Raw genomic sequence first — 15,169 nt, 5'->3', positions numbered from 1 at the left:
GTGATGTCAGTCTTCGAACAGGTAGTTTAATGTATGCTTTGGGGCAGTTTTTTGACACAGGGATGAGAAACGTTCCCTAAGTAAACTGCCTGTTACTCAGGCCAGAAACTAGGATATGCATATAAATGGTAGATTTGATGGAACACACTCTAAAGTTTCCAAAACTGTTAAATAATGTCTCTGAGTATAACAGAACTGATATGGCAGGCGAAAACATGAGGAAAATGTATCCAGGAGGTGGGATTTTTTTGATGTGGGTAGTTTTCAATTGAATGCCTATTGAGTTTCTAATGGGTTAGGACCCAGATTGCAGTTCCAATGGCTACCACTAGATGTCAACAGTCTTTAGACATTGTTTCAGGCTTGTTTTCTACACTTAACCTGTCGGGCATAGGCACGTGCTGATGGAGGTGCATGTCAGATAGTTCATTCCCCATAGAACAGGCCTCCATTCCAAATATACAGTCATCAAAATCTGAACTAGGAATCCTCTCATCCAAAGATGTTAAAGTCAAGACCTCGTGGCGCAATGGTAGCGCGTCTGACTCCAGATCAGAAGTTTGCGTGTTCAACTCACGTCGTGGTCATGGTTTTTATGTGTGCAATCTCTGCCTTCTTTACGTGAATCAGCACAAGTCCAATGTGGCTTTACAGTACTAATCTCGCACGGAAACGAACAAACCAATGCTGCTTTTGATGAAAATTGTCTATCACAAAACTGGCACACTTCAAAATCCTAATGAAATCATGTGATTGTCAGTCTTCGAACAGGTAGTTTAATGTATGCTTTGGGGCAGTTTTTGACACCTGGATAGAAACGTTCCCTAAGTAAACTGCCTTTACTCAGGCCCAGAAACTAGGATAGCATATAAATGGTAGATTTGGATGGAAACACACTCTAAAGTTTCCAAACTGTTAAAATAATGTCTCTGAGTTAACAGAACTGATATGGCAGGCGAAAACATGAGGAAAATGTATCCAGGAGGTGGGATTTTTTTTTTGATGGGGTAGTTTTCAATTGAATGCCTATTGAGTTTCTAATGGTTAGGACCCAGATTGCAGTTCCATGGCTACCACTAGATGTCAACAGTCTTTAGACATTGTTTCAGGCTGTTTTCATACACTTAACCTGTCGGGCAGAGGCACGTGCTGATGGAGGTGGCATGTCAGAGTTCATTTCCCCATAAACAGGCCTCCATTCCAAATTATACAGTCATCAAAATCTGAACTAGGAATCCTCTCCAAAGATGTTAAAAAGTCAAAGACCTCGTGGCGCAATGGTAGCGCGTCTGACTCCAGATCAGAAGGTTCGTGTTCAACTCACGTCGTGGTCATGGTTTTTATGTGTGCAATCTCTGCCTTCTTTACTCAGTGAATCAGCACAAGTACCAATGTGGCTTTACAGTACTAATCTCGCACGGAAACGAACAAACCAATGCTGCTTTTGATGAAAATTGTCTATCACAAAAACCTGGCACACTTCAAAATCCTAAATGAAATCATGTGATTGTCAGTCTCTCCTAAAGGTAGTGTTAAGGTATGGTCTTGGTGGGAGTCTTTATTGACACACCTGGTATGAGAAACGTTCCCTAAACGGTAAAAACACTGCCTGTTACTCTAGGCCCAGAAACTAAGGAATATGGTCAATACTAATGGTAGATTTGGATGGAACACACTCCTAAAGTTTCCAAAACTGTTAAAATAATGTCTCGTGAGTATAACAGAACTGATATGGCAGTGCAAAACATGAGGAAAATGTATCCAGGAGGTGGGATTTTTTGATGTGGGTAGTTTTCAATTGAATGCCTATTGAGTTTCTAATGGGTTAGGACCAGATTGCAGTCCAATGGCTACCACTAGAATGTCACAGTCTTTAGACATTGTTTCAGCTTGTTTTTCATACACTTAACCTGTCGGGCAGAGGCACGTGCTGATGGAGGTTGGCATGTCAGATAGTTCATTTCCCCATAGAACAGGCCTCCATTCCAAATTATACAGTCATCAAAATCTGAACTAGAATCCTCTCCAAAGATGGTTAAAGAAGTCAAAGACCTCGTGGCGGCAATGGTAGCGCGTCTGACTCCGATTCAGAAGGTTGCGTGATTCACATCAAAGTCGTGGTCATGGTTTTTATGTGTGCAATCTCTGCTTCTTTACTCAGTGAATCAGCACTAGTACCAATGTGGCTTTACAGTACTAATTCTCGCACGGAACGAACAAACCAATGCTGCTTTTGATGAAAATTTGTCTATCACAAAAACCTGGCACACTTCAAATCCTAAATGAAATCCATGTGATTGTCAGTCTTCGAACAGGTAGTTTAATGTATGCTTTGGGGCAGTTTTTTGACCACCTGGATGAGAAACGTTCCCTAAGTAAACTGGCTGTTACTCAGGCCCAGAAACTAGGATATGCATGTAAATGGTAGATTTTGGATGGAACACACTCTAAAAGTTTCCAAAACTGTTAAAATAATGTCTCTGAGTATAACAGAACTGATATGGCAGGCGAAAACATGAGGAAAATGTATCCAGGAGGTGGGATTTTTTTGATGTGGGTAGTTTTCAATTGAATGCCTATTGAGTTTCTAATGGGTTAGGACCCAGATTGCAGTTCCAATGGCTACCACTAGATGTCAACAGTCTTTAGACATTGTTTCAGGCTTGTTTTTCATACACTTAACCTGTCGGGCAGAGGCACGTGCTGATGGAGGTGGCATGTCAGATAGTTCATTTCCCCATAGAACAGGCCTCCATTCCAAATTATACAGTCATCAAAATCTGAACTAGGAATCCTCTCCAAAGATGTTAAAAGTCAAAGACCTCGTGGAGCAATGGTAGCGCGTCTGACTCCAGATCAGAAGGTTGCGTGTTCAACTCACGTCGTGGTCATGGTTTTTATGTGTGCAATCTCTGCCTTCTTTACTCAGTGAATCAGCACTAGTACCAATGTGGCTTTACAGTACTAATCTCGCACGGAAACGAACAAACCAATGCTGCTTTTGATGAAAATTGTCTATCACAAAACCTGGCACACTGCAAAATCCTAAATGAAATCATGTGATTGTCAGTCTTCGAACAGGTAGTTTAATGTATGCTTTGGGGCAGTTTTTTGACACCTGGATGAGAAACGTTCCCTAAGTAAACTGCCTGTTACTCAGGCCCAGAAACTAGGATATGCATATAAATGGTAGATTTGGATGGAACACACTCTAAAGTTTCCAAAACTGTTAAAATAATGTCTCTGAGTATAACAGAACTGATATGGCAGGCGAAAACATGAGGAAAATGTATCCAGGAGGTGGGATTTTTTGATGTGGGTAGTTTTCAATTGAATGCCTATTGAGTTTCTAATGGGTTAGGACCCAGATTGCAGTTCCAATGGCTACCACTAGATGTCAACAGTCTTTAGACATTGTTTCAGGCTTGTTTTCATACACTTAACCTGTCGGGCAGAGGCACGTGCTGATGGAGGTGGCATGTCAGATAGTTCATTTCCCCATAGAACAGGCCTCCATTCCAAATTATACAGTCATCAAAATCTGAACTAGGAATCCTCTCCAAAGATGTTAAAAGTCAAAGACCTCGTGGCGCAATGGTAGCGCGTCTGACTCCAGATCAGAAGGTTGCGTGTTCAACTCACGTCGTGGTCATGGTTTTTATGTGTGCAATCTCTGCCTTCTTTACTCAGTGAATCAGCACAAGTACCAATGTGGCTTTACAGTACTAATCTCGCACGGAAACGAACAAACCAATGCTGCTTTTGATGAAAATTGTCTATCACAAAAACCTGGCACACTGCAAAATCCTAAATGAAATCATGTGATTGTCAGTCTTCGAACAGGTAGTTTAATGTATGCTTTGGGGCAGTTTTTTGACACCTGGATGAGAAACGTTCCCTAAGTAAACTGCCTGTTACTCAGGCCCAGAAACTAGGATATGCATATAAATGGTAGATTTGGATGGAACACACTCTAAAGTTTCCAAAACTGTTAAAATAATGTCTCTGAGTATAACAGAACTGATATGGCAGGCGAAAACATGAGGAAAATGTATCCAGGAGGTGGGATTTTTTTGATGTGGGTAGTTTTCAATTGAATGCCTATTGAGTTTCTAATGGGTTAGGACCCAGATTGCAGTTCCAATGGCTACCACTAGATGTCAACAGTCTTTAGACATTGTTTCAGGCTTGTTTTCATACACTTAACCTGTCGGGCAGAGGCACGTGCTGATGGAGGTGGCATGTCAGATAGTTCATTTCCCCATAGAACAGGCCTCCATTCCAAATTATACAGTCATCAAATCTGAACTAGGAATCCTCTCCGAAGATGTTAAAAGTCAAAGGCCTCGTGGCGCAATGGTAGCGCGTCTGACTCCAGATCAGAAGGTTGCGTGTTCAACTCACGTCGTGGTCATGGTTTTTATGTGTGCAATCTCTGCCTTCTTTACTCAGTGAATCAGCACAAGTACCAATGTGGCTTTACAGTACTAATCTCGCACGGAAACGAACAAACCAATGCTGCTTTTGATGAAAATTGTCTATCACAAAAACCTGGCACACTGCAAAATCCTAAATGAAATCATGTGATTGTCAGTCTTCGAACAGGTAGTTTAATGTATGCTTTGGGGCAGTTTTTTGACACCTGGATGAGAAACGTTCCCTAAGTAAACTGCCTGTTACTCAGGCCCAGAAACTAGGATATGCATATAAATGGTAGATTTGGATGGAACACACTCTAAAGTTTCCAAAACTGTTAAAATAATGTCTCTGAGTATAACAGAACTGATATGGCAGGCGAAAACATGAGGAAAATGTATCCAGGAGGTGGGATTTTTTTGATGTGGGTAGTTTTCAATTGAATGCCTATTGAGTTTCTAATGGGTTAGGACCCAGATTGCAGTTCCAATGGCTACCACTAGATGTCAACAGTCTTTAGACATTGTTTCAGGCTTGTTTTCATACACTTAACCTGTCGGGCAGAGGCACGTGCTGATGGAGGTGGCATGTCAGATAGTTCATTTCCCCATAGAACAGGCCTCCATTCCAAATTATACAGTCATCAAAATCTGAACTAGGAATCCTCTCCAAAGATGTTAAAAGTCAAAGACCTCGTGGCGCAATGGTAGCGCGTCTGACTCCAGATCAGAAGGTTGCGTGTTCAACTCACGTCGTGGTCATGGTTTTTATGTGTGCAATCTCTGCCTTCTTTACTCAGTGAATCAGCACTAGTACCAATGTGGCTTTACAGTACTAATCTCGCACGGAAACGAACAAACCAATGCTGCTTTTGATGAAAATTGTCTATCACAAAAACCTGGCACACTGCAAAATCCTAAATGAAATCATGTGATTGTCAGTCTTCGAACAGGTAGTTTAATGTATGCTTTGGGGCAGTTTTTTGACACCTGGATGAGAAACGTTCCCTAAGTAAACTGCCTGTTACTCAGGCCCAGAAACTAGGATATGCATATAAATGGTAGATTTGGATGGAACACACTCTAAAGTTTCCAAAACTGTTAAAATAATGTCTCTGAGTATAACAGAACTGATATGGCAGGCGAAAACATGAGGAAAATGTATCCAGGAGGTGGGATTTTTTTGATGTGGGTAGTTTTCAATTGAATGCCTATTGAGTTTCTAATGGGTTAGGACCCAGATTGCAGTTCCAATGGCTACCACTAGATGTCAACAGTCTTTAGACATTGTTTCAGGCTTGTTTTCATACACTTAACCTGTCGGGCAGAGGCACGTGCTGATGGAGGTGGCATGTCAGATAGTTCATTTCCCCATAGAACAGGCCTCCATTCCAAATTATACAGTCATCAAAATCTGAACTAGGAATCCTCTCCAAAGATGTTAAAAGTCAAAGACCTCGTGGCGCAATGGTAGCGCGTCTGACTCCAGATCAGAAGGTTGCGTGTTCAACTCACGTCGTGGTCATGGTTTTTATGTGTGCAATCTCTGCCTTCTTTACTCAGTGAATCAGCACAAGTACCAATGTGGCTTTACAGTACTAATCTCGCACGGAAACGAACAAACCAATGCTGCTTTTGATGAAAATTGTCTATCACAAAAACCTGGCACACTGCAAAATCCTAAATGAAATCATGTGATTGTCAGTCTTCGAACAGGTAGTTTAATGTATGCTTTGGGGCAGTTTTTTGACACCTGGATGAGAAACGTTCCCTAAGTAAACTGCCTGTTACTCAGGCCCAGAAACTAGGATATGCATATAAATGGTAGATTTGGATGGAACACACTCTAAAGTTTCCAAAACTGTTAAAATAATGTCTCTGAGTATAACAGAACTGATATGGCAGGCGAAAACATGAGGAAAATGTATCCAGGAGGTGGGATTTTTTTGATGTGGGTAGTTTTCAATTGAATGCCTATTGAGTTTCTAATGGGTTAGGACCCAGATTGCAGTTCCAATGGCTACCACTAGATGTCAACAGTCTTTAGACATTGTTTCAGGCTTGTTTTCATACACTTAACCTGTCGGGCAGAGGCACGTGCTGATGGAGGTGGCATGTCAGATAGTTCATTTCCCCATAGAACAGGCCTCCATTCCAAATTATACAGTCATCAAAATCTGAACTAGGAATCCTCTCCAAAGATGTTAAAAGTCAAAGACCTCGTGGCGCAATGGTAGCGCGTCTGACTCCAGATCAGAAGGTTGCGTGTTCAACTCACGTCGTGGTCATGGTTTTTATGTGTGCAATCTCTGCCTTCTTTACTCAGTGAATCAGCACAAGTACCAATGTGGCTTTACAGTACTAATCTCGCACGGAAACGAACAAACCAATGCTGCTTTTGATGAAAATTGTCTATCACAAAAACCTGGCACACTGCAAAATCCTAAATGAAATCATGTGATTGTCAGTCTTCGAACAGGTAGTTTAATGTATGCTTTGGGGCAGTTTTTTGACACCTGGATGAGAAACGTTCCCTAAGTAAACTGCCTGTTACTCAGGCCCAGAAACTAGGATATGCATATAAATGGTAGATTTGGATGGAACACACTCTAAAGTTTCCAAAACTGTTAAAATAATGTCTCTGAGTATAACAGAACTGATATGGCAGGCGAAAACATGAGGAAAATGTATCCAGGAGGTGGGATTTTTTTGATGTGGGTAGTTTTCAATTGAATGCCTATTGAGTTTCTAATGGGTTAGGACCCAGATTGCAGTTCCAATGGCTACCACTAGATGTCAACAGTCTTTAGACATTGTTTCAGGCTTGTTTTCATACACTTAACCTGTCGGGCAGAGGCACGTGCTGATGGAGGTGGCATGTCAGATAGTTCATTTCCCCATAGAACAGGCCTCCATTCCAAATTATACAGTCATCAAAATCTGAACTAGGAATCCTCTCCAAAGATGTTAAAAGTCAAAGACCTCGTGGCGCAATGGTAGCGCGTCTGACTCCAGATCAGAAGGTTGCGTGTTCAACTCACGTCGTGGTCATGGTTTTTATGTGTGCAATCTCTGCCTTCTTTACTCAGTGAATCAGCACAAGTACCAATGTGGCTTTACAGTACTAATCTCGCACGGAAACGAACAAACCAATGCTGCTTTTGATGAAAATTGTCTCTCACAAAAACCTGGCACACTGCAAAATCCTAAATGAAATCATGTGATTGTCAGTCTTCGAACAGGTAGTTTAATGTATGCTTTGGGGCAGTTTTTTGACACCTGGATGAGAAACGTTCCCTAAGTAAACTGCCTGTTACTCAGGCCCAGAAACTAGGATATGCATATAAATGGTAGATTTGGATGGAACACACTCTAAAGTTTCCAAAACTGTTAAAATAATGTCTCTGAGTATAACAGAACTGATATGGCAGGCGAAAACATGAGGAAAATGTATCCAGGAGGTGGGATTTTTTTGATGTGGGTAGTTTTCAATTGAATGCCTATTGAGTTTCTAATGGGTTAGGACCCAGATTGCAGTTCCAATGGCTACCACTAGATGTCAACAGTCTTTAGACATTGTTTCAGGCTTGTTTTCATACACTTAACCTGTCGGGCAGAGGCACGTGCTGATGGAGGTGGCATGTCAGATAGTTCATTTCCCCATAGAACAGGCCTCCATTCCAAATTATACAGTCATCAAAATCTGAACTAGGAATCCTCTCCAAAGATGTTAAAAGTCAAAGACCTCGTGGCGCAATGGTAGCGCGTCTGACTCCAGATCAGAAGGTTGCGTGTTCAACTCACGTCGTGGTCATGGTTTTTATGTGTGCAATCTCTGCCTTCTTTACTCAGTGAATCAGCACAAGTACCAATGTGGCTTTACAGTACTAATCTCGCACGGAAACGAACAAACCAATGCTGCTTTTGATGAAAATTGTCTATCACAAAAACCTGGCACACTGCAAAATCCTAAATGAAATCATGTGATTGTCAGTCTTCGAACAGGTAGTTTAATGTATGCTTTGGGGCAGTTTTTTGACACCTGGATGAGAAACGTTCCCTAAGTAAACTGCCTGTTACTCAGGCCCAGAAACTAGGATATGCATATAAATGGTAGATTTGGATGGAACACACTCTAAAGTTTCCAAAACTGTTAAAATAATGTCTCTGAGTATAACAGAACTGATATGGCAGGCGAAAACATGAGGAAAATGTATCCAGGAGGTGGGATTTTTTTGATGTGGGTAGTTTTCAATTGAATGCCTATTGAGTTTCTAATGGGTTAGGACCCAGATTGCAGTTCCAATGGCTACCACTAGATGTCAACAGTCTTTAGACATTGTTTCAGGCTTGTTTTCATACACTTAACCTGTCGGGCAGAGGCACGTGCTGATGGAGGTGGCATGTCAGATAGTTCATTTCCCCATAGAACAGGCCTCCATTCCAAATTATACAGTCATCAAAATCTGAACTAGGAATCCTCTCCAAAGATGTTAAAAGTCAAAGACCTCGTGGCGCAATGGTAGCGCGTCTGACTCCAGATCAGAAGGTTGCGTGTTCAACTCACGTCGTGGTCATGGTTTTTATGTGTGCAATCTCTGCCTTCTTTACTCAGTGAATCAGCACAAGTACCAATGTGGCTTTACAGTACTAATCTCGCACGGAAACGAACAAACCAATGCTGCTTTTGATGAAAATTGTCTATCACAAAAACCTGGCACACTGCAAAATCCTAAATGAAATCATGTGATTGTCAGTCTTCGAACAGGTAGTTTAATGTATGCTTTGGGGCAGTTTTTTGACACCTGGATGAGAAACGTTCCCTAAGTAAACTGCCTGTTACTCAGGCCCAGAAACTAGGATATGCATATAAATGGTAGATTTGGATGGAACACACTCTAAAGTTTCCAAAACTGTTAAAATAATGTCTCTGAGTATAACAGAACTGATATGGCAGGCGAAAACATGAGGAAAATGTATCCAGGAGGTGGGATTTTTTTGATGTGGGTAGTTTTCAATTGAATGCCTATTGAGTTTCTAATGGGTTAGGACCCAGATTGCAGTTCCAATGGCTACCACTAGATGTCAACAGTCTTTAGACATTGTTTCAGGCTTGTTTTCATACACTTAACCTGTCGGGCAGAGGCACGTGCTGATGGAGGTGGCATGTCAGATAGTTCATTTCCCCATAGAACAGGCCTCCATTCCAAATTATACAGTCATCAAAATCTGAACTAGGAATCCTCTCCAAAGATGTTAAAAGTCAAAGACCTCGTGGCGCAATGGTAGCGCGTCTGACTCCAGATCAGAAGGTTGCGTGTTCAACTCACGTCGTGGTCATGGTTTTTATGTGTGCAATCTCTGCCTTCTTTACTCAGTGAATCAGCACAAGTACCAATGTGGCTTTACAGTACTAATCTCGCACGGAAACGAACAAACCAATGCTGCTTTTGATGAAAATTGTCTCTCACAAAAACCTGGCACACTGCAAAATCCTAAATGAAATCATGTGATTGTCAGTCTTCGAACAGGTAGTTTAATGTATGCTTTGGGGCAGTTTTTTGACACCTGGATGAGAAACGTTCCCTAAGTAAACTGCCTGTTACTCAGGCCCAGAAACTAGGATATGCATATAAATGGTAGATTTGGATGGAACACACTCTAAAGTTTCCAAAACTGTTAAAATAATGTCTCTGAGTATAACAGAACTGATATGGCAGGCGAAAACATGAGGAAAATGTATCCAGGAGGTGGGATTTTTTTGATGTGGGTAGTTTTCAATTGAATGCCTATTGAGTTTCTAATGGGTTAGGACCCAGATTGCAGTTCCAATGGCTACCACTAGATGTCAACAGTCTTTAGACATTGTTTCAGGCTTGTTTTCATACACTTAACCTGTCGGGCAGAGGCACGTGCTGATGGAGGTGGCATGTCAGATAGTTCATTTCCCCATAGAACAGGCCTCCATTCCAAATTATACAGTCATCAAAATCTGAACTAGGAATCCTCTCCAAAGATGTTAAAAGTCAAAGACCTCGTGGCGCAATGGTAGCGCGTCTGACTCCAGATCAGAAGGTTGCGTGTTCAACTCACGTCGTGGTCATGGTTTTTATGTGTGCAATCTCTGCCTTCTTTACTCAGTGAATCAGCACAAGTACCAATGTGGCTTTACAGTACTAATCTCGCACGGAAACGAACAAACCAATGCTGCTTTTGATGAAAATTGTCTATCACAAAAACCTGGCACACTGCAAAATCCTAAATGAAATCATGTGATTGTCAGTCTTCGAACAGGTAGTTTAATGTATGCTTTGGGGCAGTTTTTTGACACCTGGATGAGAAACGTTCCCTAAGTAAACTGCCTGTTACTCAGGCCCAGAAACTAGGATATGCATATAAATGGTAGATTTGGATGGAACACACTCTAAAGTTTCCAAAACTGTTAAAATAATGTCTCTGAGTATAACAGAACTGATATGGCAGGCGAAAACATGAGGAAAATGTATCCAGGAGGTGGGATTTTTTTGATGTGGGTAGTTTTCAATTGAATGCCTATTGAGTTTCTAATGGGTTAGGACCCAGATTGCAGTTCCAATGGCTACCACTAGATGTCAACAGTCTTTAGACATTGTTTCAGGCTTGTTTTCATACACTTAACCTGTCGGGCAGAGGCACGTGCTGATGGAGGTGGCATGTCAGATAGTTCATTTCCCCATAGAACAGGCCTCCATTCCAAATTATACAGTCATCAAAATCTGAACTAGGAATCCTCTCCAAAGATGTTAAAAGTCAAAGACCTCGTGGCGCAATGGTAGCGCGTCTGACTCCAGATCAGAAGGTTGCGTGTTCAACTCACGTCGTGGTCATGGTTTTTATGTGTGCAATCTCTGCCTTCTTTACTCAGTGAATCAGCACAAGTACCAATGTGGCTTTACAGTACTAATCTCGCACGGAAACGAACAAACCAATGCTGCTTTTGATGAAAATTGTCTATCACAAAAACCTGGCACACTGCAAAATCCTAAATGAAATCATGTGATTGTCAGTCTTCGAACAGGTAGTTTAATGTATGCTTTGGGGCAGTTTTTTGACACCTGGATGAGAAACGTTCCCTAAGTAAACTGCCTGTTACTCAGGCCCAGAAACTAGGATATGCATATAAATGGTAGATTTGGATGGAACACACTCTAAAGTTTCCAAAACTGTTAAAATAATGTCTCTGAGTATAACAGAACTGATATGGCAGGCGAAAACATGAGGAAAATGTATCCAGGAGGTGGGATTTTTTTGATGTGGGTAGTTTTCAATTGAATGCCTATTGAGTTTCTAATGGGTTAGGACCCAGATTGCAGTTCCAATGGCTACCACTAGATGTCAACAGTCTTTAGACATTGTTTCAGGCTTGTTTTCATACACTTAACCTGTCGGGCAGAGGCACGTGCTGATGGAGGTGGCATGTCAGATAGTTCATTTCCCCATAGAACAGGCCTCCATTCCAAATTATACAGTCATCAAAATCTGAACTAGGAATCCTCTCCAAAGATGTTAAAAGTCAAAGACCTCGTGGCGCAATGGTAGCGCGTCTGACTCCAGATCAGAAGGTTGCGTGTTCAACTCACGTCGTGGTCATGGTTTTTATGTGTGCAATCTCTGCCTTCTTTACTCAGTGAATCAGCACAAGTACCAATGTGGCTTTACAGTACTAATCTCGCACGGAAACGAACAAACCAATGCTGCTTTTGATGAAAATTGTCTCTCACAAAAACCTGGCACACTGCAAAATCCTAAATGAAATCATGTGATTGTCAGTCTTCGAACAGGTAGTTTAATGTATGCTTTGGGGCAGTTTTTTGACACCTGGATGAGAAACGTTCCCTAAGTAAACTGCCTGTTACTCAGGCCCAGAAACTAGGATATGCATATAAATGGTAGATTTGGATGGAACACACTCTAAAGTTTCCAAAACTGTTAAAATAATGTCTCTGAGTATAACAGAACTGATATGGCAGGCGAAAACATGAGGAAAATGTATCCAGGAGGTGGGATTTTTTTGATGTGGGTAGTTTTCAATTGAATGCCTATTGAGTTTCTAATGGGTTAGGACCCAGATTGCAGTTCCAATGGCTACCACTAGATGTCAACAGTCTTTAGACATTGTTTCAGGCTTGTTTTCATACACTTAACCTGTCGGGCAGAGGCACGTGCTGATGGAGGTGGCATGTCAGATAGTTCATTTCCCCATAGAACAGGCCTCCATTCCAAATTATACAGTCATCAAAATCTGAACTAGGAATCCTCTCCAAAGATGTTAAAAGTCAAAGACCTCGTGGCGCAATGGTAGCGCGTCTGACTCCAGATCAGAAGGTTGCGTGTTCAACTCACGTCGTGGTCATGGTTTTTATGTGTGCAATCTCTGCCTTCTTTACTCAGTGAATCAGCACAAGTACCAATGTGGCTTTACAGTACTAATCTCGCACGGAAACGAACAAACCAATGCTGCTTTTGATGAAAATTGTCTCTCACAAAAACCTGGCACACTGCAAAATCCTAAATGAAATCATGTGATTGTCAGTCTTCGAACAGGTAGTTTAATGTATGCTTTGGGGCAGTTTTTTGACACCTGGATGAGAAACGTTCCCTAAGTAAACTGCCTGTTACTCAGGCCCAGAAACTAGGATATGCATATAAATGGTAGATTTGGATGGAACACACTCTAAAGTTTCCAAAACTGTTAAAATAATGTCTCTGAGTATAACAGAACTGATATGGCAGGCGAAAACATGAGGAAAATGTATCCAGGAGGTGGGATTTTTTTGATGTGGGTAGTTTTCAATTGAATGCCTATTGAGTTTCTAATGGGTTAGGACCCAGATTGCAGTTCCAATGGCTACCACTAGATGTCAACAGTCTTTAGACATTGTTTCAGGCTTGTTTTCATACACTTAACCTGTCGGGCAGAGGCACGTGCTGATGGAGGTGGCATGTCAGATAGTTCATTTCCCCATAGAACAGGCCTCCATTCCAAATTATACAGTCATCAAAATCTGAACTAGGAATCCTCTCCAAAGATGTTAAAAGTCAAAGACCTCGTGGCGCAATGGTAGCGCGTCTGACTCCAGATCAGAAGGTTGCGTGTTCAACTCACGTCGTGGTCATGGTTTTTATGTGTGCAATCTCTGCCTTCTTTACTCAGTGAATCAGCACAAGTACCAATGTGGCTTTACAGTACTAATCTCGCACGGAAACGAACAAACCAATGCTGCTTTTGATGAAAATTGTCTCTCACAAAAACCTGGCACACTGCAAAATCCTAAATGAAATCATGTGATTGTCAGTCTTCGAACAGGTAGTTTAATGTATGCTTTGGGGCAGTTTTTTGACACCTGGATGAGAAACGTTCCCTAAGTAAACTGCCTGTTACTCAGGCCCAGAAACTAGGATATGCATATAAATGGTAGATTTGGATGGAACACACTCTAAAGTTTCCAAAACTGTTAAAATAATGTCTCTGAGTATAACAGAACTGATATGGCAGGCGAAAACATGAGGAAAATGTATCCAGGAGGTGGGATTTTTTTGATGTGGGTAGTTTTCAATTGAATGCCTATTGAGTTTCTAATGGGTTAGGACCCAGATTGCAGTTCCAATGGCTACCACTAGATGTCAACAGTCTTTAGACATTGTTTCAGGCTTGTTTTCATACACTTAACCTGTCGGGCAGAGGCACGTGCTGATGGAGGTGGCATGTCAGATAGTTCATTTCCCCATAGAACAGGCCTCCATTCCAAATTATACAGTCATCAAAATCTGAACTAGGAATCCTCTCCAAAGATGTTAAAAGTCAAAGACCTCGTGGCGCAATGGTAGCGCGTCTGACTCCAGATCAGAAGGTTGCGTGTTCAACTCACGTCGTGGTCATGGTTTTTATGTGTGCAATCTCTGCCTTCTTTACTCAGTGAATCAGCACAAGTACCAATGTGGCTTTACAGTACTAATCTCGCACGGAAACGAACAAACCAATGCTGCTTTTGATGAAAATTGTCTCTCACAAAAACCTGGCACACTGCAAAATCCTAAATGAAATCATGTGATTGTCAGTCTTCGAACAGGTAGTTTAATGTATGCTTTGGGGCAGTTTTTTGACACCTGGATGAGAAACGTTCCCTAAGTAAACTGCCTGTTACTCAGGCCCAGAAACTAGGATATGCATATAAATGGTAGATTTGGATGGAACACACTCTAAAGTTTCCAAAACTGTTAAAATAATGTCTCTGAGTATAACAGAACTGATATGGCAGGCGAAAACATGAGGAAAATGTATCCAGGAGGTGGGATTTTTTTGATGTGGGTAGTTTTCAATTGAATGCCTATTGAGTTTCTAATGGGTTAGGACCCAGATTGCAGTTCCAATGGCTACCACTAGATGTCAACAGTCTTTAGACATTGTTTCAGGCTTGTTTTCATACACTTAACCTGTCGGGCAGAGGCACGTGCTGATGGAGGTGGCATGTCAGATAGTTCATTTCCCCATAGAACAGGCCTCCATTCCAAATTATACAGTCATCAAAATCTGAACTAGGAATCCTCTCCAAAGATGTTAAAAGTCAAAGACCTCGTGGCGCAATGGTAGCGCGTCTGACTCCAGATCAGAAGGTTGCGTGTTCAACTCACGTCGTGGTCATGGTTTTTATGTGTGCAATCTCTGCCTTCTTTACTCAGTGAATCAGCACAAGTACCAATGTGGCTTTACAGTA

General features: G+C 41.6%; 19 non-coding genes across 19 annotated transcripts; all 19 read left to right on the top strand.

The window, feature by feature from the left end:
• Positions 1 to 515: 515 nt before the first annotated feature.
• Positions 516 to 587, top strand: trnaw-cca (transfer RNA tryptophan (anticodon CCA)). Its single transcript has one exon. It is a non-coding gene; the product is annotated as a tRNA-Trp (tRNA).
• Positions 588 to 1,263: 676 nt separating this feature from the next.
• On the top strand, positions 1,264 to 1,334 carry trnaw-cca (transfer RNA tryptophan (anticodon CCA)). Its single transcript has one exon. It is a non-coding gene; the product is annotated as a tRNA-Trp (tRNA).
• Positions 1,335 to 2,819: 1,485 nt separating this feature from the next.
• trnaw-cca (transfer RNA tryptophan (anticodon CCA)) lies at positions 2,820 to 2,891 on the top strand. The gene has a single exon. It is a non-coding gene; the product is annotated as a tRNA-Trp (tRNA).
• A 689-nt stretch (positions 2,892 to 3,580) lies between these two features.
• trnaw-cca (transfer RNA tryptophan (anticodon CCA)) lies at positions 3,581 to 3,652 on the top strand. The gene has a single exon. It is a non-coding gene; the product is annotated as a tRNA-Trp (tRNA).
• Positions 3,653 to 4,342: 690 nt separating this feature from the next.
• Positions 4,343 to 4,414, top strand: trnaw-cca (transfer RNA tryptophan (anticodon CCA)). The gene has a single exon. It is a non-coding gene; the product is annotated as a tRNA-Trp (tRNA).
• Positions 4,415 to 5,105: 691 nt separating this feature from the next.
• On the top strand, positions 5,106 to 5,177 carry trnaw-cca (transfer RNA tryptophan (anticodon CCA)). Its single transcript has one exon. It is a non-coding gene; the product is annotated as a tRNA-Trp (tRNA).
• A 691-nt stretch (positions 5,178 to 5,868) lies between these two features.
• Positions 5,869 to 5,940, top strand: trnaw-cca (transfer RNA tryptophan (anticodon CCA)). The gene has a single exon. It is a non-coding gene; the product is annotated as a tRNA-Trp (tRNA).
• Positions 5,941 to 6,631: 691 nt separating this feature from the next.
• trnaw-cca (transfer RNA tryptophan (anticodon CCA)) lies at positions 6,632 to 6,703 on the top strand. The gene has a single exon. It is a non-coding gene; the product is annotated as a tRNA-Trp (tRNA).
• Positions 6,704 to 7,394: 691 nt separating this feature from the next.
• On the top strand, positions 7,395 to 7,466 carry trnaw-cca (transfer RNA tryptophan (anticodon CCA)). The gene has a single exon. It is a non-coding gene; the product is annotated as a tRNA-Trp (tRNA).
• A 691-nt stretch (positions 7,467 to 8,157) lies between these two features.
• On the top strand, positions 8,158 to 8,229 carry trnaw-cca (transfer RNA tryptophan (anticodon CCA)). The gene has a single exon. It is a non-coding gene; the product is annotated as a tRNA-Trp (tRNA).
• A 691-nt stretch (positions 8,230 to 8,920) lies between these two features.
• On the top strand, positions 8,921 to 8,992 carry trnaw-cca (transfer RNA tryptophan (anticodon CCA)). The gene has a single exon. It is a non-coding gene; the product is annotated as a tRNA-Trp (tRNA).
• A 691-nt stretch (positions 8,993 to 9,683) lies between these two features.
• Positions 9,684 to 9,755, top strand: trnaw-cca (transfer RNA tryptophan (anticodon CCA)). The gene has a single exon. It is a non-coding gene; the product is annotated as a tRNA-Trp (tRNA).
• Positions 9,756 to 10,446: 691 nt separating this feature from the next.
• On the top strand, positions 10,447 to 10,518 carry trnaw-cca (transfer RNA tryptophan (anticodon CCA)). The gene has a single exon. It is a non-coding gene; the product is annotated as a tRNA-Trp (tRNA).
• A 691-nt stretch (positions 10,519 to 11,209) lies between these two features.
• On the top strand, positions 11,210 to 11,281 carry trnaw-cca (transfer RNA tryptophan (anticodon CCA)). Its single transcript has one exon. It is a non-coding gene; the product is annotated as a tRNA-Trp (tRNA).
• A 691-nt stretch (positions 11,282 to 11,972) lies between these two features.
• trnaw-cca (transfer RNA tryptophan (anticodon CCA)) lies at positions 11,973 to 12,044 on the top strand. Its single transcript has one exon. It is a non-coding gene; the product is annotated as a tRNA-Trp (tRNA).
• Positions 12,045 to 12,735: 691 nt separating this feature from the next.
• trnaw-cca (transfer RNA tryptophan (anticodon CCA)) lies at positions 12,736 to 12,807 on the top strand. The gene has a single exon. It is a non-coding gene; the product is annotated as a tRNA-Trp (tRNA).
• A 691-nt stretch (positions 12,808 to 13,498) lies between these two features.
• On the top strand, positions 13,499 to 13,570 carry trnaw-cca (transfer RNA tryptophan (anticodon CCA)). Its single transcript has one exon. It is a non-coding gene; the product is annotated as a tRNA-Trp (tRNA).
• A 691-nt stretch (positions 13,571 to 14,261) lies between these two features.
• On the top strand, positions 14,262 to 14,333 carry trnaw-cca (transfer RNA tryptophan (anticodon CCA)). Its single transcript has one exon. It is a non-coding gene; the product is annotated as a tRNA-Trp (tRNA).
• Positions 14,334 to 15,024: 691 nt separating this feature from the next.
• Positions 15,025 to 15,096, top strand: trnaw-cca (transfer RNA tryptophan (anticodon CCA)). The gene has a single exon. It is a non-coding gene; the product is annotated as a tRNA-Trp (tRNA).
• The last annotated feature ends 73 nt before the right edge of the window (positions 15,097 to 15,169 follow it).

Source organism: Oncorhynchus kisutch, linkage group LG27 (genome assembly GCF_002021735.2).
Source record: "Oncorhynchus kisutch isolate 150728-3 linkage group LG27, Okis_V2, whole genome shotgun sequence".
Taxonomy (NCBI): Eukaryota; Metazoa; Chordata; class Actinopteri; order Salmoniformes; family Salmonidae; genus Oncorhynchus; species Oncorhynchus kisutch.
This window is presented reverse-complemented; position numbering and strand designations above follow the sequence as displayed.